The sequence below is a fragment of the Hemicordylus capensis genome, chromosome 5, assembly GCF_027244095.1.
Source record: "Hemicordylus capensis ecotype Gifberg chromosome 5, rHemCap1.1.pri, whole genome shotgun sequence".
Classification (NCBI taxonomy): domain Eukaryota; kingdom Metazoa; phylum Chordata; class Lepidosauria; order Squamata; family Cordylidae; genus Hemicordylus; species Hemicordylus capensis.
The window spans coordinates 196,972,073-196,994,911 of NC_069661.1; the positions used below are offsets into that span (position 1 = coordinate 196,972,073).

At 39.6% G+C, this 22,839-nt stretch overlaps 1 protein-coding gene across 11 annotated transcripts in view; it reads right to left on the bottom strand.

The window, feature by feature from the left end:
* The window catches only part of PPFIA2 (PTPRF interacting protein alpha 2), a 461,781-nt gene that overhangs the window by 313,213 nt on the left and 125,729 nt on the right, over positions 1-22,839 (bottom strand). The window lies entirely within an intron of this gene.

The following is a 22,839-nucleotide window of genomic DNA, read 5'->3' on the forward strand; positions in this document are numbered from 1 at the left end:
GAACAAATGCTAGCAGACCAGAGAAGATTCATAATAAGAAATAAAGTATTCACAGGAGTTGAGCTGGAAGAACTGCAATGAGCAACACAAGCTCAAGATATGGAAGAAGAATTACCACCAATTGAGGAAGTTGCTCAGGCGCAGGTGGAGAAGGTGTCGGAAATAGAGGATGCCACTGTTGCTGAACTGTTTCAAAATCAAAACCAGGCAACCGCCCCTTTACCTTCACCTCAAAAACCCCAATGCCATTTAACAGAAAAGCAACAAGAACTAAAGCAAAAAATAACTGAGCACATGAATCAAACAACCACCAGAGTTCGACTTCCAGCTCTAAAAACAGTTGCCAAAAAATAAACTTTCTCAGGCATTAAAAGATGTCAATGCTGCACTTGCAGAAATAACAACCAATAATTTGCAAGAAACAAACCAACTAATGTACAGTGCAGCAACAATAACAACACAAGAGCTCGGATATAAGATCAGTGGACCTGTCAAAAAAGAAAGCAGTACATCATCTAAATGGAAGATTAGATTAGAAAATAAAATCTCCAGGCTTAGATCAGATGCTAGTAAATTGAAAGATATGAAAGACAAGAAGCTGAAGAATGAAAACACCAAACAGTATCTGATCCAAAAATACCACCTAGATTCAAGGAAAATTAGAGAAATCCTGGAAATAATAAAGCAGCAAATAACAGCAGTGTCAAAGAAGATTAGCAGATATGAAGCCAGAATTACACAACACAGGCAGAATCTCCAATTCCAGTCGAATCAGAGACGTTTCTACCAAAGTATAGAAGGAGAAACTGCAAGAAACGTAGAAACACCAAATAAAGAAGAAACAGTGCAATTCTGGGCGAACAATGGGACAATCCAATAGATTATAATAAAAAAGCAGGCTGGGAAAAGAGGTCAAAAAATGTAACCAACAAATGCAAGATCTAATAATAACACCAGAATTAATAAGTGAAAGAGCAAAGAAAAATAAAATTGGACTGCACCAGGCGACGATGAACTGCATGGCTTTTGGCTTAAACACCTAACAAGCCTTCATAAACAACTATCAAAACAGTTCAATCACATTTTGCAAGGAGGTCATGTTGAACAATGGCTAACAACTGGGAAAACTCATCTCATAATGAAAGACCCAGAAAAGGTGCAGTTCCAAGTAATTACAGATCGATAACCTGTCTGCCAACCATGTTCAAATTATTAACTGGAATAATAGCAGATGAAATGGTGCAACACTTATTAACTTACAAACAGCTTCCAGTTGAACAGAAAGGAAATTGTCCGAACACCAGAGGAACAAAAGACCAGCTGATGATTGACAAAATGATTTTAGAAAACTGCAAGAGAAGAAAAACCAATCTAAGTGGATTGACTACAAGAAAGCCTTCGATTCATTGCCTCACACATGGATACGAGAATGTTTAGAAACAACTGGTGTCAGCAAAAACATTCAGATATTTATTAAAAAAGCAATGAGCATGTGGATTACACAGTTAACAATCAATGGTGAGACACTTGGAAAGGTTAGCATTAGAAGAGGCATATTCCAAGGGGACTCACTCTCCCCTCTGTTGTTTGTAATCGCCATGATCCCACTTTCACAAATACTCAACAAAACTTGCCTCGGATACCAAACATCTAAAACATCAAGTAAAATAAACCATCTGCTGTACATGGACGATCTGAAGTTGTATGGAAAGTCCCAGTCAGAAATCGAATCACTGATAAACAGTGTCCATATATTTAGTAGCGATATAGCAATGGAGTTTGGACTAGACACATGTGCTGCATTAATAATGAAAAAAGGTAAAATAAGAAAAACAGAAGGAATAGAACTGCCCAATGGAAGCAAGATCAAGAACCTGGAAGAGAATGAACATTACAAATACTTGGGCATTCTCCAGGCTGATAACATCACACACACTGAAGTTAAAAGAAAAATTGGAAGTGAATACATCAGGAGAGTTAGAAAAATCCTCAAGTCCAAACTCAATGGCGGGAACACCATACAAGCCATAAACACCTGGGCTATACCGGATATCAGGTACACTGCAGGAATAATAGACTGGACCCAGGCAGAGCTAGAGATGCTGGATCGTAAGACCAGGAAAATAATGACCATCAATCACGCTCTGCACCCCCACAGTGATGTCGATAGGCTATACTTCCCTCGCAGCTCAGGTGGAAGAGGAATGCTGCAAGTCCATCAAACAGTAGAGGAGGAGAAAAGAGGCCTTGAAGAATATATTAAGGACAGTGAAGAAGATGCACTTCAAATGGTCAATAACGCGAAACTATTCAACACCAATGAAACAAAGCAGGCCTACAAGAAATAACAAGTCAAGAACCGAGCAGAAAAATGGAAAAATAAGCCCCTGCATGGTCAATATTTGCACAATATAAGTGGAAAATCAGACATCACCAAGACCTGGCAATGGCTTAAGAATGGTTGCTTGAAGAAAGAAACAGAGGGTTTAATACTGGCTGCACAAGAACAGGCACTAAGAACAAATGCAATAAAAGCAAAAGTAGAAAAATCCACAACAAACAGCAAGTGCCGCCTTTGTAAAGAAGCAGATGAAACAGTGGACCACCTAATCAGCTGTTGTAAAAAGATCGCACAGACTGACTACAAAGAAAGGCATGACAAGGTAGCAGGGATGATACACTGGAACATCTGCAAAAAATACAAGCTACCTGTAGCCAAAATTTGGTGGGACCATAAAATTGAAAAAGTTGAAGAAAATGAAGATGTAAAAATATTATGGGACTTCCGACTACAAACAGACAAACATCTGCCACACAATACACCAGATATAACTGTAGTCAAGACGAAAGAAAAACAAGTTAAAATAATTGACATGGCAATACCAGGGGATATCAGAATAGAAGAAAAAGAAATAGGAAAAATCACAAAATACAAAGATCTACAAATTCAAATTGAAAGGCTGTGGCAGAAAAAGACCAAAATAATCCCAGTGGTAATTGGCGCCCTGGGTGCAGTTCCAAAAGACCTTGAAGAGCACCTCAACACCATAGGGGCCACAGAAATCACCATCCCCCCAAATCATCAAAATGGCCATTTCGGGGCCTGAAATAGGACAGCCACCAAATCTGAATCAAAATTATCTAATGATGACTTCTGGCTCAGTACTATATACTGCATTTGTAGAGGAAAGGGCACCAGAGGAATGAAGCCGGCACAAAGCAGCATTGGTAAAGGGGGGAAATGCAAAGGGAGAGATGTTGGAATAAGAGAAAGAAGACTTTTGAAAGTCAACAGAAGTAGTTTAAACAGAATACAAGAAGAAAGATGTTTCAACAAAGAAGAAAACAGGAGTAACATTATTATAGTTGTGACTATTTCTGATTTTGTGTTTATTTTTATTGTTATTTTAAATACATTATTATATTTATTTTGTTTGTGTGTATGTTCCTTTGAGGTTTGGTGGGAAATGGTCTCAAAATGTAACCAACAAGTGACAAGCAGGGATTAGGGCTGCTGAAATCATCAAGTTAAGAAGGTCAAATGGAAGGGTGTTGCAATATTCAATGTACTCTTACCACCGTCAGCACCTTTAACAACATTCATCTCCCATTTACAAATATTTTTAATAAAATGCAACATGGTAAATGAGGAAGCGTGACATATTTTAAGTTCTTCATGCCTAATATTTGTTTTTCACCACCTTGAGGTGAACAAAGGATGGTATAGAAATGTAAGTAAATAAATACACAAATACATAAAACATATCTGCTAGCCATCCAAACAGAAAGAGCTTTATTTTTTCTAAAATTCCAAGAACCAATACATTGCAAGTTTTAAAAGTATTTAACAGGGTTTTGATGATAATTTCAAAACTCCAGTGGAGAAACCTTCAAAAGTAGGTCCAGTCCAAGCTACCAGGCGCACCACTGTCCCTTATCTCAGCACCAACTTCTCTACCCACAGTGCACAGAGCATGCACACATCAATTTTATTCCTTGCCCTGATCTCTCTAGTCTCCCTGAACTTTTCCAGCAGCAGCACTCTTCCTCCCAGTTGTTCATCCTGTCCCCCACATTTCCTGCTGTTTTGCTGTTCTCCACATGGGGAGCAGAAAAAGTGTAGAGTAGACTGGTGATCTCGAAGATAGATAGCACACCATTCTACTCCTACACACTTTCTTTCACTTCCTGTTCCCTCCCCTCTGCCTTTTCAAAAGCCAGGGAGCATTAGTAGAAGGAAGAGCCATGGTAAAAGTGGCAATGTTGCCACTGCCAGGTACGGAGTGGCAGTGAGGTGTGGAGGTGGTAGGGGTTGGGTGCAAGGTGTCCATCTCTGCCAATTTATGCCTGAGATTGCCACCTCAGTGAACGTCATTAGTGGGCTGGCCCTGCTTCTTACACTGTTGGGTTGTGCAATGGTGCACATACAGATGCGTGGAAACCAGTGCCCATAAAGATAAGCAGGATTTTGCCCAACATGGTTAATTGGTTTATTAGTCCTGAATTCCCACTCTGCCATTTGAAGACACAAGAAGACAGCATTTTCTTGATGTAACTGGGTATACTGAGTCAGCAGTACTGACACCCTAAAAATTCTCCACCCAGAAGCACTGTGCACTCTATGCAATTTTCATGTAGTAGTGGGAAACTTCTAAGGGACTATATAATACAGGAGCATAAGCACTACGGAAATGTCCCTGCATTGTCCAGCTTGCCTGTGTCGGGGCTTAAAAAAGGGAAAACTGACAGGGGCTGTTTTTCCTGATATGGATCTCTCTGAACAAATTTATTTGTTTCACTTGTACTTGTTAGGAAAGGAGAGCTGGTCTTGTGGTAGCAAGCATGACTTGTCCCCTTAGCTAAGCAGAGTCCACCCTGGTTGCATATGAATGGGAGACTTGATGTGTGAGCATTGTAAGATATTCCCCTCAGGGGGTGGAGCTGCTCTGGGAAGAGCAGAGGGTTTCAAGTTCTCTCCCTGGCTTCTCCAAGATAGGGCTGAGAGAGATTCCTGCCTGCAACCTTGGAGAAGCTGCTGCCAGTCTGCGTCGACAATATTGAGCTAGATGGACCTATGGTCTGACTCAGTATATGGTAGCTTCCTATGTTGCTATGTACACTGTTCTTTCTTCAGTAATTTGTGCAATTAGATACCAAATTAAAAAGTCACCTTGAGGGAGGTCTGTCTATTAAGAATCTAACTATTCATGTTCTTTTACTGCTTCCAACGAAACATAATGCTCGCCTCTTTTGTACATGCTTCTATTTGCAGGCAAAGTTAAGATCTCTTAAAGGAAATATGGGAAGTTCTGCTGCAGCACTTAAAAGGCAGAAGCCTCATATTTCACCTTTTTAACGCAACCTGTGTCATGAACTTGTTTGATAATTTCATTGAGAGCACAGATACATTTCATAAGACACTCCCCTCTTGGAGAGTCCTGAGGGGTTTTTTGTGTGCTTTCCCCATCATCAGCTACAATGTATACTACCACTTTGACATATTTACCTTTAAAGAACACAACTTCTTCATAAAACAATCCAGTTTCCTATTCAGGAACAGTATTTGAAATGAAGTGACTACTTCTGCTAGGAATATAAATTCATCCCAAAATTTCCCACAGTACCTTTTACTGAAGCCAACCAGAGAATGATAATATTACTGGTTTGTTTCTCTTTTATACAACTTTTTTCTTTTAGTGTGCAACCTTTAAGAGGGTCAGACCATAAAAACTGGAACAAATGAATGAAAGTCAATGTGCTCTTCAAAATAATGTTCTACATCACTGTAGATGAAACATGCTAATGTTGTATTACAGGAACATTAAGGAAGAGCTAGCCCAAAGACTGTAGGCCCAGAGCTGATCCTTGAAAACAAGATTAAAAGGCTGGCAAAATGTCATTGTCTGATTTAGATACTATGGACAAGACCCACATACAGATACAAGGCTGAAAACAAGACATCACAGGACCATGGAGAACTGGCTGGGGCTCCAAATAGGGGCCCAGAACAGAGAGCCAGTCTGAGGGTAGAGCTGCACAGAACTCCTGATGCTCACGGTCTGATGGATTTATTCCTAAACCACATGGAAGGTACCTCATTTTGCAGATTGTTCCCTGTATCATCTCTGCTGACTCCATGATTGCTACAGACTGCTGCACGTATTATCAGAGAACAAGTGTGGGTGAAGCATTGGTATCAGAAGTAAAAGTGAATGGAAACCACCACCCAGAGACATAAGTTTTGGGTGGTATATAAGTATGTCTACATACATATATACGTACAATATAGGAACTTGAACTTTTACATGAGACTTTATTTGAGGATCTGAGGAACTTCCAGAGGCCTAGAGAGCAGGAAACAGTACTAATGACTGCTATTAACTATTAATGCCCACTTGGGGTGGTGGCCACAGATGACTATGTTTTGTGCATTTTTTTAAATTCAGTTGTGGGTGCAAGGCTAGGAGACTCGCAGAAATCCCTACTTGACTCTGGGTCTTCAGTGATACAAACATCTGATTTGTCATTAAAATATAATACTAGAGGCTCAAAATATATTTGCATATGTGGATTAATCCTGCATTGACACAGAAAAAGATCTGAAGCCCATATGCTTGGGTCTTATGTTGGTAACATAATGCTTAAAAAACAAATTAGCATACCATCCTAATAACTATAATGAAAGCAGAAAGGATTTTCATAGGAACATACTGTAGCATCATAACTAAGCATATACATTTCTACAACTGCATATTTTTAAATAAGAAACACTTGATTTCTTTCATGATAAAAGAAAGCTTAGCAATGAAAAATGCAAAACTATTTTTAATGTATATCCAAACATTCTTTTCTTTTCTTTTTTTACTATATTCTTAATGGGAAAAATTGGCCACAAGCTTCCAAAACGAAATATTTAGCTTTAAACCTCTCACTTCAATGGTTAATCCTAACACAATAATATGTAGTGGTATGACCTTTTAGAGACTTTTGTATGCTCTTCTATGCCTTCTAGAAATGCTAAATTATGGCAGTGGCTAGCCATATGGCTATAAAAGAAGTCTAAAGATCTCTGGAGTGTTAAAGAAAGCAAAAAATCAGTATGTACTGATTTTGTTCAAAACGGTGTTAAATGGCTTAGACATCTGTAAAATTCTGTAAACAGAGATTCTGTAAAACAAAACAAAACAAAACAAAACAAAATCAGCTTGAACTTGAAAAAGGATGCCCAGTATCATGTATAATATATTCACATTCGTCTTAAATCTTGGGTATGATTTATACTTGCAACTACCCAAAGAAGTGGCTGAATAAATGGAACTGAGTAAAGCCATTTGCATGAGCTGCTTCTCATAGGCCATTTTAACCAAATCAGCCATGCCTCCTTGTTTGGGAGGATACTGTTGTAGTTAAAATCACACAAATGCCATGAGAAGTCTCTAACATTGGGCTCAAAATGCAAGTTAAAGGAAATAGACAATGGGAATATGTAGGAGAGGAGAGCTGGTCTTGTGGTAGCAAGCATGACTTGCCCCTTAGCTAAGCAGGTTCTGCCCTGGTTCCATATGAATGGAAGACTAGAAATGTGAGCACTGTAAGATATTCCCCCCAGGGAATGGAGCCGCTCTGGGAAGAGCAGAAGGTTCCAAGTTCCCTCCCTGGCTTCTCCAAGATAGGGCTGAGAGAGATTCCTGCCTGCAACCTTGGAGAAGCTGCTGCCAGTCTGTGAAGACAATACTGAGCTAGATAGACCAATAGTCTGACTCAGTATATGGCAGCTACCTATGTTCCCTATGTAGTTGGTATGAAGCAAATAACTTTACTCAAGTTAACACTATCTATATCAGGGCTGCATAACTTTGGCACTCCAGCTGTTATTGGATTACAACTTTCATCATCCCTGACTATTGGCCACAATATCTGAGGATTATGGTAATTGTAGTCCAACAATAGCTGGAGGGCTGTGCAGCCCTTGATCTAGATGGAATAGCAGTCTTTCCTGGTTGGAAGTTAAGGGGGAACAACATAATGCAGCAGACAACAGAATTAAACATCATTATGAATTCATATTCAGTTGTTTTATTTCCTAGTCTTCCTTCACAGTTTCTCACAAGGCTAGGCCTCTTGCGTGCCATTTGAGCCTACTATTTCCTTTTTTTCTTTTCCTAATACACACGGACACTCAAGGAAGCCTACTGAGGATTACACTTCAGGTATCTAATGAAGTGGATTGTCGTCTGCAAAAATCTGTGCTACAACAAATCTGTTAGTCTTTAAAGGGCCAAAAGGTATTTTGTTGTTTTCGCTACTATAAAACCTATCAACTCCATAGGGCAGTAATATTTCTTGCAATGAATATAGGTTTTTTTAGTGTCTCAGCTTCAATTGTTTTTTCAGAATCCTGTAGACACGTGGACATGAACAATTATGAGTTAAATTCCCAGTAATTAATTATTACTTAGCTTTATATGGCTGTTTCAGAAAGCAACATCAAATTCAGATTGAAAAGCTAATTTCCTCAAATTGACATATTCCCCACTTGACAACTGTGAAATTCTTTCTATAATGAATGATTACAATTTAATTAATGGATCAATATTTTTGCTGTTTTTAACACATTACAGTAAATTATAGCATTCATCTATCATTTATTTCTTTAGGAATTTTTCCTACTATAGCCATCTAAATGTGATTACATTAAGCAAGGGGGAAATAAGATGAATGCAAATATATTTTGTATTCCTGTTATACTCTAGCTATAAAAATTCATGTGGCTTTTCCAGGAGCAGTTTCATTTGGAGGAAGGCATACTGGCTGACGTGTCTGACTACATTTACTTGAAGTTTGGCAAGTAACCTGTCCTTTTAATTTCAATGGGACTTTCTTAAGTAAATTTAGTCAGGATGTCAGTCAGTGGAGACTGCCAGCATCTTAATACAATCTTCATAATTTGCTTCTAAGTAAATTGGACACTTAGTAAGGACACTGTTATAGGGCACAAGAAAAGTACAAAAGAAGACTACCCTGAAAAAATGCAAGCCAAATCCAGAACAGCTGCTCTTCACTTCTCCTTGTGTTCCCTCTCTGGAATTATAGCACAAGAAATACATTTAGGGACAATTCTCATTTTACATTTTGTATTGGGATACCAATACCCATGGGAGATGGCAATGGTAAACCCCTCCTGTATTCTACCAAAGACAACCACAGGGCTCTGTGGTCACCAGGAGTCAACACCAACTCGACAGCACACTTTACCTTTACCAACACCCATGTACACAATAACTTGTCAAAAATGAAAGGAGTTTGTGTATAACATTTAGCAGATGTCCCTTATCAGAAGTAGTGGTTTGATTCTTTCCCATTTGTTTCTTTTTAATATATTAAAAGTGATATATATTGAGTACACTTTATTCTCCCTTCACATTTGAGAAGATGCTTGTATATTTGGCATTTGGTGATTCAGACCAGAGGATAAAATAGGAATGTACACTAGCCCTCAATAAGAATGAGTTCTGGACAATAGTGATATTTGTCTATGAACACAAGTGTTTGAGCATGTTTGTATGCAAACACACACACCATCCATCCCAGGCACGGAACCAGCTGAATGGCAGCCTGGCTCTGGCCCTGGCCAACAGCCCCTCTAGCGATGTCCCATGCACGTAACATCACGTGCTCGGGGTGTGACTCAGGCTCTGGAAGAGCCCTAAGAAAACTCTCCCCTGCCGCCCATGGCAGGCCTCCAGAGAGCCCTGAACAAGCTCTCCCTGTCCTTTTCAGGCAGCATTTGTGTTTGTTTCCATTTCTCTCTCTCCAGCGAGGGAGAGAAAGTGAAATAGATGCTTCCAGGCAGCAAACACTGCCTGAAATTACAGGGGAGAACTCGCTCGGGCTCTCCGGAGCTTGAGGCCACACCCCCTTTGTGTGTGATGTCACATACAAGGGGGCGTTATATGTTTGTTTTTTGTTATGTTTTGAGCTTGTGGAGTTGTATAGTGGCTGAATTATTTGATTGCTGCTTTTTTGGGATTAATATGCCTACTTTAGTTCCTTTCTCCAGTTGTTTCAATAATCCAACAATTGGTTCTCCTCAGGCTACATTCTGGTTGAAGATTCAGATTTCAGAATGATGGCAGAACTGACTCTACCCATGTGTTACTCTTGGTTTTCAAAGCATATTTTGTAAGGATAAGAAAAAAGCTGGGCGAGAGAGTAATTTAACTCACACCTTTCTCACGGAATTGCCACTGAACATAGCATGATCTGGGCTTCAGCCAAGTAGAGGCAGATTCTGTAACCATTTTTAGTACTTATTTACTTTATGTTTACATATTTATGTTACCTTTTATCTTGCTGCTGCTTTGTATTTTGCACTTTTTATTTTATGATGTTTTATATTTTCACTGTTATGCTGCCTTAAATGCTATTTTCAGAAAAGGTAGCCGGTATGTTTTCCAAATTCAAGTGGCCCTCATTATTCGTGGGGGTTCTGTTCTCGCCTATAGGTGCGGATACGGAAACCGTGAATAACAAAAACTTTAGACAATGGAAATTGGGGGGTTAGGTTTCTAACCCCCTCCCCCCAAAGGGCCAAAAAAACCAAGGAGGGGAACAAATAAGAGAAGGAAAGGAAATTACTTTATTCTCCAGGTCTCCAGCAATGCCCTTCCAAATCCAGAAAATGGTTGAATATAATTTTTTTTTAATTTTAGGAGCCACAAAACAGCTCTCTTCTGGAAAATGGTGCCTGGAAATGACATTGGAAGTCATTGCTGGCCACTCAAAACTGCAGATAGGCGAATTTGACCTAATTTTCTACCTACAGATAATGAAACTGGGTCTCTAAGACCCAATCATGGATACGTGAAACCGCAGCTATGAAGTCCGCAGATAATGAGGTCAACCGAGAGAGTTGGAGAGCCAGTGTGGTGTAGTGGTTAGAGTGCTGGACTAGGACCGGGGAGACCAGAGTTCAAATCCCCATTCAGCCATGATACTAGCTGGGTGACTCTGGGCCAGTCACTTCTCTCTCAGCCTAGCCTACTTCACAGGGTTGTTGTGAAAGAGAAACTTAAGTAAGTAGTACACCACTCTGGGCTCCTTGGAGGAAGAGCGGGATATAAATGTAACAACAACAACCGGAAACAAATAATTTCTAAGTTCATAAACACAGACAGCAAAAGAGTATAAGAATAACACATAATTATTCTAGAGTGCAATTAAATAGCTACTGCATCATTCTCTAGCCCTATTCAGAGATTATGTTGCACTTATGTTCAGATGTCTGTAAATTTGTACACATGTTTATGTAAATAACTGTACGGTGTTCATTTTAAAAGTGAACCTGGGTACAGGTCTCCAAAATGCAGGATGCAGATACCGGTGTACACTGTGCACAGATTGTACAAGTGTTGAACATGACATGTGAATAGGGCTTCTACTATTAGCAGGCGTCTGTGAACATTGGGGCTTACAGGTGAAACTCGGAAAATTAGAATATCGTGCAAAAGTCCATTAATTTCAGTAATGCAAATTAAAAGGTGAAACTGATATATGAGACAGATGCATTACATGCAAAGCGAGATAAGTCAAGCCTTAATTTGTTATAATTGTGATGATCATGGTGTACAGCTCATGAAAACCCCAAATCCACAATTTCAGAAAATTAGAATATTACATGGAACCAAGAAGACAAGGATTGAAGAATAGAACAATATCGGACCTCTGAAAAGTATACAGTGTACTGTGCTTGATTGGCCAGCAAACTCGCCTGACCTGACTCCATAGAGAATCTATGGGGCATTGCCGAGAGAAGGATGAGAGACATGAGACCAAACAATGCAGAATTGCTGAAGGCCGCTAATGAAGCATCCTGGTCTTCCATAATACCTCATCAGTGCCACAGGCTGATAGCATCCATGCCACGCCGCATTGAGGCAGTAATTGCTGCAAAAGGGGCCCAAACCAAGTACTGAATACATATGCATGCTTATACTTTTCAGAGGTCCAATATTGTTCTATTCTTCAATCCTTGTCTTCTTGGTTCCATGTAATATTCTAATTTTCTGAAATTGTGGATTTGGGGTTTTCATGAGCTGTACGCCATGATCATCACAATTATAACAAATTAAGGCTTGACTTATCTCGCTTTGCATGTAATGCATCTGTCATATATATCAGTTTCACCTTTTAATTTGCATTACTGAAATTAATGGACTTTTACACGATATTCTAATTTTCCGAGTTTCACCTGTATAATCAAGTTACTGTTTCCCTAAAAATGTCTTTAAATCATGAAATGTATCACTATACATACCCAGGGTGCCAACAGGATTTTCTGACCTAGTGCATGAATGTGGATTGGGCCCCTCTCCTGCAATCTACTGGAAAGAGCTACTGCTTATGTACATATAGTAATTAGTTAAAGAATTGCAATTAACAGTCTATTTATTTTCTGTGCTACCCTTTCTCAAAGGAGCTCAGAGCTCCCCCTCCTTTATTCTCAAAGTAACCCTCTAAGGTAAGTTATGCTGAGAGTTGGTGACTGTATCAAGGTCACCCAGTGCGCTCAAGGGAAAGTGAGTATTTAAACCCAGGTCTTCCTGGTCTAAGTCTAACACTTTAAAAGTTATGCCCAATCTACTAGGACTTATTCTCTCAAATCACTACACACAGAATTGAAGGAGGCAGACTCAGAACCAGACTTAAACAGAATTGGGAGGTACATTTAGGCAAAGTAAAAGCAGCAGCATCAGTATTCAGGAACTACAAGCATGGCCCCATAGAAAAATGTTGGGCTACATTTCTGGCATGCATATGTTAAAGGTAAAGTGTGCCGTTGAGTCAATGTTGACTCCTGGTGACCACAGAGCCCTGTGGTTGTAGAATACAGGAGGGATTTACCATTGCCATCTCTCATGCAGTATGAGATGATGCATTTCAGCATATTATATCGCTGCTGCCCGATATAGGTTACCTGAGAAAAAAACAAAAGTTAGCAACAAATACAGGAGTCACTCCTCTAACTTGGATCTTACTTCATGTGCAAATTTTACATTTTCTGTGGCATTTTTGTGGAGGGGGACTCCTTATCATCTCTTTTTCACCCAGCCTAAAGCTTCAAGAGTTAATGTTAAGACGAAGCAGGGTTCTTCTTAAAATACTAGAGAGTGAGCTAAGGCATGTTTATTCAGTTAAATTTTAGTAGTTTTTTGAAGACATTCAGAATATCATACTTCCCAATGATCTACAGACACCACATTTTGTATATACAATCCTGCCACTGAAATTCGCTGAATGCACTACTTTTCACACCAGAGAATGCTCAGGGAAAACTTAATTTTTAAAAATATATTTAGAATAAATTCTGAACATAACCACCATATTTTAACTTCTTATTCTCAGAATTTTAACACTCAATACTCAGATCGATAATTCCAAATACATCATGCTATAAAAAAGAAGAACCCCTCTTTCCCCCTCCCTTACCTACCTACCTTCCTTCCTCCCTTCTTCCTCTCTCCCTTGCCCAGAAAAAAGTGCCCCATGCCATCTTTTTGCTTTGTCTTCTGATTTTGTTTTCCTCCCCCTCTCTCTTATCTCCCCTCTTCCTCTCTTGGGCTAGTGCTTCGTGCACTAAAATGCCCTCCACAAGGGAGCAGAACTGGAGGAAAGTGGCAACAGAGGAAGGAAGCAACTCACAACTTCCTCTATAGCACAGAGCATGCAGGGGTGTGGGGCAGGGAGGGAGGGAGAGAAAGCATGCACTGGTGGCATAAGAAGGCTGGCAGTTTGACACCCTGGTTTTAGACACTATGCAAATAAAAACAACAACAACAACAACAACACACAATACACCAGATATAAATGTAGTCGAGAAGAAAGAAAAACAAGTCAAAATAATCAACATAGCAATACCAGAGGATAGCAGAATAGAAGAAAAAGAAATAGAAAAAAATAACAAAATACAAAGATCTACAAATTCAAATTGAAAGGCTGTGGCAGAAGAAGACCAAAATAATCCCAGTAGTAATTGGTGCCCTAGGTGCAATTCCAAAACACCTTGAAGAGCACCTCAACACCATAGGGGCCACAGAAATCACCATCAGCCAATTACAAAAAGCAACTTTACTGGGAACAGCCTATATTCTGTGTAGATATTTATAATAATAACAACAATATTGATAATAAAATTCAGCCATCCCAGGTCCTTGGGAAGGACTCGATGTCTGGATAAAACAAACCAGTCAATAACACCTGTCTGACTATGTAAAATTTTCTCTTGCTCCCCCTGTTAATTAAAAACACACAGTCTGGACAAAGAAAATCGAATTTAAAGTCCTAACCACCCAATCCTGCCTGCTTTGTCTTTAAACTCTTTTGATGGGTGCTTATTTGCCACCCTCAGGCTCACCAAAGACTAGTCTGTTTCTTTTTTCTTCTTACTTGAAAAAGTAAAAACTCAGTGCTGCTCAATGCTTCTTTGCCATGATGACCAGAGTTTGGAGCTGAACACAGCAGCAGCAGCTGCTGCTGCCAACACCCACAAACCAAGTGTACCTTTTCCTCAGCCACCGCCTCAACCAAGGAGCTAGTGAGCACAAGCAAATTTCAGCTCACCACTACTGCTCCAGGGCACAGCACAGTAGATTTTTTTTGTATCCATCTCTCTCACTGGCCCTGCTTATAACAAGCCTATAAAGGGACCACTTATAGTAGAGCACACTACTCTCAATATTTAGTTTAATAAATTTAATAAACTATGTCTCAATGAAGCACTGATAATCAAACGATTTCTATTGTATGACTGTTAAAGAACATTCACACAAGATTTCCAATTATTTGGACACTATTATGAACATATTTTACTTGTTTTTCAGGCAGATTGCTGATCTGCATGCCAGCCCCATAACATTTCGAAATATAAGAATAATATTGCTGCCATACAATTATAAAACAAACAACCTGCAAGCTTATTCAACTCCATGTATTTATTCCCACCCCCCTGGTTGTGGTAAGAGATACAAGAATAACAGTATTCATATATTATTTTTAAAGCACATACAGACTGTGCATATACATATCTTCTTATAACAAGGGGTTGGATGACGGCAATCTGCAGTCCATGGACTCTGAATCTGGTTCAAAAGGGACTTTTTGGAAAGCCTGATAGGGAAAGAAGAGGATCAGATTGTACTGGAACGCTAGTACAGGTTTTTCTCAAAAAAGCTGCAAGTAACTACAACACTTATGCTAGGTTGTGCCACTTTTAGCACCACCATGACAGACATAATTACAGTTAACTGGTAGGGGACAGAGGTACAAAATACAAGTTCACATTCCTAATGAGCAGGAATATAAAGCTGAAATACTATGTATGATTTCAAATGGAAGTCCAACAAGTCCAACGGAACTTTTGAAATGGTGCCTCTGTTTCTGAGCACACTGTTGCAGACACAAACCCTTTTCAGAATGAATGCACATGGGGGCAACAGAATCGTGGTAGCAAATACTTACATTTATTCATCTGAAAGTTGGAATAGAGCCAAGGTGGGTATAACTGTACAATGTGTGAGGATCTTCCCACACAATTGAATCAGGAATCTTGAGACGTATAGGATCAATTCTAGTCTTCACATTAATGTGTGTAGGCTGAAGACTGGAAGCAGTGTGCATGATTCCACTTTCCCTGCACCACTCCGTGCACATGGATAGAACATTAAAAAAGAGCTAAAGAACTTACAGTAATGAGCTGCACAATGCAAGCATATGGACATTATTCACACATAGTCACTGTCTTCTTTCTATTAAGTCTTCATTTTTTCCTACAGTCATTAGAAAGTATGTCACCATATGATTTTAGGTACAAGTGAAAAATGTCACACTCATGAAGAAAGCAACTATCAATGTGAAGAGAGTCTACAGTACCCAATGTTAATTTCTACTGAAAATCTTATAATCTCTTTTCCTTATTAAATATAGTACAAATCTCAGTGAGTCCTTACTGCCACATGGCATCTATGTGCTCCTGTGGGCATCCTCTCTGATCTTTCTGCTTGAATTGCTTTGATTGAGTGTATCCCAAGGGAACATCATTCAGGGAATTGTTTTGATATAAAAGCAGTCCAGCTTTTGATAAAGCATGATCAAAAGTTCACAGCAATCATCATAAGTAAAAGGGAATGCATATACAGGTATGTTGGCCTGTGCATAGTACACAGATGTCTAACCATTATCCTTAAATACCTCAGTAATGAAATAGCTTTAAAAAATATCTACAAAGCATGAGAAAGTGTATTAAAAGGCGCAGATTTTTTTTAAAAAAATCCAATGAGACTATATTTATTGACTTTCATTCATGCTGCAAGTGAAAATTTAATTTTATAAACATTTGAACTGCAGGAAAATGTCCACATTAACATAAGCAGCTGGGAAAAAATAAGTTATTCAAGAAGAAGAGCCTCTGATTATGAATACTTCTGATACAATTGTCATGATCTTACAGAGTGTTTAACCACTAAGTGTCTAAGATATATCAACCCTGAGTATTTTTTTTAAAAAATCTATTCAGGCAAATGCAAACCTGCAATCTGGGTAAAGAGGCACCTTTTAAAGTGGTTAGGGGGAGCAACTGTCTCGATTTAACCCAGCATAACATCCATCCCAATGACTGTTTGCTGGTGTCTCTGTTATATTTTTATTTAGATTGTGAGCTCCTTTGGGACATGGAACTACCTGTATTTTCTCATTCCTTTAGTTATGTAAACTGCTTTGTAAACTTTCTGCTGAAAAGCAATATATAAATATTCTTAATAACAATAAAGCCAATACTTGGCACAGAGAATAAAAATAGCAGGAAAGATATTCAAGGATGATAAAATGCACACAAATGTAACACTTTGCTAAAATGCATGTGTTGGTTTTTAAACAAGCAGTGCAGGAAATAATACCTCCCTAAAGAATAGATATTATAAAGAAATCCACAGTACCTTTGGCTCTGTCTAACGGATGAGCTGTGGTAGCTAAATTTATATAAGGAAAATATGACTCACATTCCTTGTGTGTTTAGCAGTATCTTATTTCTTTTTTCAGTGCATACATAAACTTTGAGAAGCTACCTACTTCTTTTAGATTGATGGCCCTCTTTGCTGGATGAGAATATTGAATATGCAAATAAATTTAGAATTATTTAAATAGTATTACTTACAACCACTACCCACTATTAGGCCTGGATTAATTTTAAACACATTAGAACAGTATTCATATGCTTCAGGTTTCATGCATGTCTAAGCAGCTTCAGATTAGAGGAATTCGTATAGGATCCTCCATTCTGGCACTTGTAGATGTTAAAAAAGTTCAGAACCTACACATAAAAAGTCAAAGGGTAAGAGAAAAAACATTGCTGAGGTAAACCAATGAGGAGACAGATACAGACAACAACTTGGCCACAACTTTATTGAATCAAAAAACCAACAGACTGCCTCAACACAAGGCTCCATGCAGGGATCTAGTGGCATGCCTCTATTTTACTTTAAACTCCCCAGCAGCAGTTATGCCCCCACTCCTAGCAAAGGTCAATCAAGTGGCTAATCTAAGATAGGTATTTCATAGATTTAGCCTGCCAGCAGGACCAACCCTAAGATAAATAGCACCCTGGGCAAAGAGTGCCTTTGGCACACACACCACCCCCATGGCTAGGTTATCAGAATTGCCAAATTGGGTCGGTTGTGCAGGTTTGCAAATCCTAGTAGTGTAACACAAAAATGCCCTACTGTTCTTAGGGTTTTCCAGCAATGCCCATGAAAGGGACTCAGAGCTACCTCTCCAAGACTTGCTCTTTTGCTGCCAGTGCTATCCTGCTCTAGCTCTGGGATCCCACTGAACTCTGACAAGCTTCCTGCAGCTTTACTGCAGATAGCAAACTAAACAAACAGTAAGCCACCAAGCATAGCACTATACCTGCTTCAGGTAGGCACCCTGGGTGACTCATCCACCCCAAGGCCAGCCTTGCCAGTTAGAGGGGAGGTTGGATATCAAGCAGCAGCCACCTAGCATGCTGGTTTATTTCCATTCCCCACCTAAGACCATTCATGAAACCCATGAGCAGCTCCCATCTTTAAACATCCCTACTAAATTCAAGACTCCTGAACCTTTCACCCAAGCCTCTTTAACACAGCTAAAGACAGTGGCTGCATTCATACATAACGGTCCAATGGACAACGGTCCTCCCTGCTTTGTGCGCTTTGCAGATGTTCAAAATTGCAGTCTCAAAGACTGTAGAGAGAAGAGGAGGAACTTGCTGCACAGGTAGGAGAACTGACCACATGGGTTCCTTCTGATATGGACAGCCCCATCAGCCAATCACAGCTGGAGCGAGGGGGGAGCTTCCACCCTCAAATGTAACTTGCTGTAACTCAGCTCGCCATACCTCCAATTCTGCCTTCAGATGCTTCACTGCTGAATGCAAACTTCAGGTCGGAGCTGCAAAACTCACTACAACCCAAGGGTTCAAACTGGTGTTTGGGAAGGGAACTCTGATGGAACTGTGTTTGCACGCATTCAGACATACAAGAAATTCAGTCTCAAGTTTCCCATTATGTGCAAATACGACCATAATAATCCTGATTTCCTTGACCAAGTTGTGACAAAAAAGTGATAAACAACAAAGATGACCCCACCTCCAAGGAGGACAAAATGAGACGAGAGCTGGTCTTGTGGTAGCAAGCATGATTTGTTCCCTTAGCTGAGCAGGGTCTGTCCTGGTTGCATATGAATGGGAGACTAGAAGTGTGAGCACTGTAAGATATTCCCCTCAGGGGATGGAGCCGCTCTGGGAATGAGCAGAATGTTCCAAGTTCCCTCCCTGGCATCTCCAAGATAGGGTTGAGAGAGATTCCTGCCTGCAACCTTGGAGAAGCTGCTGTCAGTCTGTGTAGACAACACAGAGCTAAATGGACCAATGGTCTGACTTGGTATAAGGAAGCTTCCTATGTTCCTATGTAAAAATGCCTTTGCCACTCAGAGGGAGACTAGGAGAGAGAGAGAGAATGAGGGAAAAAGAGACGGCGGGGGGGGGGATTCCCTCCTGAGTATCTAAAGGGCAGCCAGTGAAACACCTGCAGTGCTTCTACAAACATCTAGAGAGGGAGGGCAGGATGTGTCTTCTGTCCTCCTGCGCAACCCACACACAAGCATAGCCTAACAGTTAGAAGCCACTTAAATAGGCCAGCTCTCATGTAAAGTTGGCCCAACTCAACTATTTTAATAAATTCAAAACAACTCAGCTCAGTCTGTCTACTCATAAAGGTCCTTCTACCACACTACTCCTTCCAGCAGTTGTCTGCTGCCGAAGGGGCCCCATTATGGTCTACAGGAAGTTAATAAAAGAAAGAAGAATTATGTATTTATTTTAAAAGAAAATGATCAAGCTTTTGAGCCCCACTCCATTCAAAAAAGTTTTCCCTCACTCCATTGTAATAACTGCCATTGTATTGCAAGGTCTTATATTCCAGTGTTACACATCCATGGAGTGTACCAGTGTACAAAATGGTGGGTACTTGTGGTACCACAGTAAAGAAACTTACGTAGATCCATCCTATGATTCTACCTGTACGTTAATACTCCATTATATGAAAATCAATGGTTATAACATTTTGGGCAAACAGAGCAATATGAGTGTAACTGGAACAATGGGGAACAAAAGGCGACCCATTCTGAGAGCTGTCTTAGGTATGGTTATACTACATTTCACTGGCATTGGGCCTACTATCATTGGTGTAGAACCTTTGCATATAACAATCAGTGGCGAAAATTATAGCTGGTACACTAAAGCATATATACACATTGCTGCACCAACACACACAATGGCATAAGTTGTAAAGCACTTCTGGTGTTCCTGTGCACTCTTTTGCTGACCATAGCATCAGGTCTAACTCTTAGGGCAATTTTTGAATGAGATCTGAAGTGTGGATAGGGCTTTTTTTTCTGTTCTCAATATGGCATATTTACCCTAAAGATTATGTAATGCCAGGTGCAAAGCAAGCAAGCAAACAAAAAACCAGCAGGAGGACATACAACTATATTTTGAAATCCATACAACATGGTATTCATCCTTGGAACCATGAAACATTAATGGATAATTACAAGTGAGGATAAAAAGTCACTATGCTTACATGGGACTAGATAGCCAACATACCAAAAGACTGGATATGTGTAAAAGTTATACTGTATTCATTGCTGTCACATTAGCTTTTATAAAGGTCTCTTTATGACTACCAGGTGAAGAAGTACAAATACCCAGCTTACCATACTTATAATTACAACTTTGAAATGTTACTCACTTCTGCACTGCTTATTAAACCAATCAATAGGCAACAAGAAATAAGGCGACTTCACTCATCTGGTAATATATCAAATCGCCAAGCAATAGGAAATGTTCTTGACAGATGTACTTATGACTGATAAAAGAACTGGCTTCAAACAAGATATTTATCTGAAACTCAGTGGTTGAGAACAAAATGGCTTTTGTGGGTTTTTTCCCCCTGGGGTGTTTAAAAATATTTTTTCTACCTTGAGATTTAGTGATACTGAAGGCTGTGACCATAACTCAAGAGTGTGATCAATTCCACACAACATGTTTCTCCTTCCCCACAGGGAAAAAGAAAACACCTTCTCTTTGTGCTGCTTGGCAAGTTTTGTTTGCATCTCTATAGAGTTTCAGGAGCATTTTTGTATACGGCATGGGGAGGGGGTGTTGTTGCTAATGTAAAAGTATTCAGAAGTCTTACCACACCTAGAATAACTTTCTGAAGAAAGTACAAATATTACATTAGAACATAAGAAGAGTTATCCTGGGTCAGACCAAAAGTTCATCTAGTCCAGCTTCCTGTTTCTTACACTGGCCAACCAGAAGCCTCTGGGACATTAGGCAAATAAGCTTTCTCCCACTGTTGCTTCCCAGTAACTGGAACTCAGAGGCATAGTGTTTCTGAATCTGTAACTTATATATCCATCACAATCTGTAGCCATTGAAAATATTTGTCTAATTCTACTTTAAAACTATTGAAGCAGCAGCCAAATCATGTGGCATAAATTAATTATGCACTGTGTGAAGAAACAGTTATCTCCTGCCAATCAGCTTAACTTGATGACCCAGTGCTTTTGGGAGATGGAAGAAAAACTTATCTTTTTCCATTTTCTCCACACCATGTATAATCTTATAAATCTCAGCCATGTCCCAGCAGACACACCTTTTTTTCAAAACTAAAAAGCTCAAACTAAAATACTGCAGCCTTCCCTTGCAGGGATGATTCTCCAGCTACCTAATAAATCTAGTTGTCCTTTTCTGCAAATCAATCATGAAAGAGTTAAGACAGACATAGCACTGAAGGAGGTGGAATTAGCAGAGCATTTATAATGCAACAGAGGGGAACAGACTGAATTCTCAAACTTGGATGTGGATTGTGCACTTGAAAATGTCCAACATGCTTGTAAAGCTCCAAATATCCAGGGCTTCCTGCATGCTCTCCTATGAGGATCTGAATGAGACATATATAGAGCATCCCTTCCCCCTAGGAGGGAATACAAAGCACCTGTATGTAGAGGAACTTGGGATCATGCCCTTTGGCTGCCATCTAGTGCCTAGTTATGCCACTTAAGTTCACTTAGTGAACTGCTAATTAGATATGCATAGCTGGGTAAAGGATTGCTGTTTTTTACTTCCTTTGAAATATTGCCACTTATCCCCATTGAAGCTAAGGAAAAGTTTTTGAGAGGAAGTGGGGGGGAATGGCATCATTCACCGATATTCTTTAGGAACCTAGATATGACTGTAAGGAGAGCTTAGTTGCAAGTGTATCTCTATCTGTGTATATGAGAGAGAGAGAGAGAGAGAGAGAGTTTTTGTAGGGGAAGTAACCAATCTGTAAATGACCAGCCCTGGAACACTCAATGTCTCTGAATCACTGCCAGAATTGGCAGAACATCACTGTGAGGAAGATAACACACTGTTTCAGCACAGCCTTCAGCTATCAGTAGATATCAATGTAGAAGAGGGCAGGATGGCAGGGTTAAAAATAGCACCATAATAGAGGAAAGGAATATGACCTGAAACAGAACTGAACACAAGTGTATTCAAATACTTTGAGAGTCAATGGGGGAAACAGACTGTTGTGCATGTTATAGATCTTAGCAAGCATTATGTTCTTTATTTTCTTCCATTAGAGGAATGTGTACATAGATGAATTATATAATTAAAGACCCATTGCAGAATGCAGATGATAATTTTGTAACTGCCTGAACAACAATGGATTTAAAATGAAGAACAGAGAGCTTGCTTTTAATCCAGAGCACAGAAAAACAATAAAATGAAAGGGGCATTGTCATTTTAAATAGTGATGTATGTGAATTGCTGAGCAGGGGCAGGTAACTGCAGAGTTCATTTGTTGTGGTTATTGGTTCCCCTTTCTCCTGGATAATTGGGAGGTGGACAGGAGAAGCCCTAGTGGGAAATTACAGATTTCTCTTGAACAATGGTGCTCAAGATTTAAGGATTCAGTTTACTCAAGTGGTATAGGGATGCAAATAAATGAATATCTGCTTTGCATCTCAGACATGCCAAGAAATGACAAATAATGTCTTACCTTTGTTGTGGCACAGCATCCCAATCATTTTAGTTGAACTTGGCTGTAAACTAGAATCCCTGATAATCTAGTAGTGGCTATATGCTATGCCTTTGCAAGCAGCATGCCTCTTCCTATCATCCAAAGTGACCAAAGTAAAAGCCAGACATCATTAGCTTGGGGTTAAGCTTTGAAAAATATCCCCTTTTCTCAATATGAC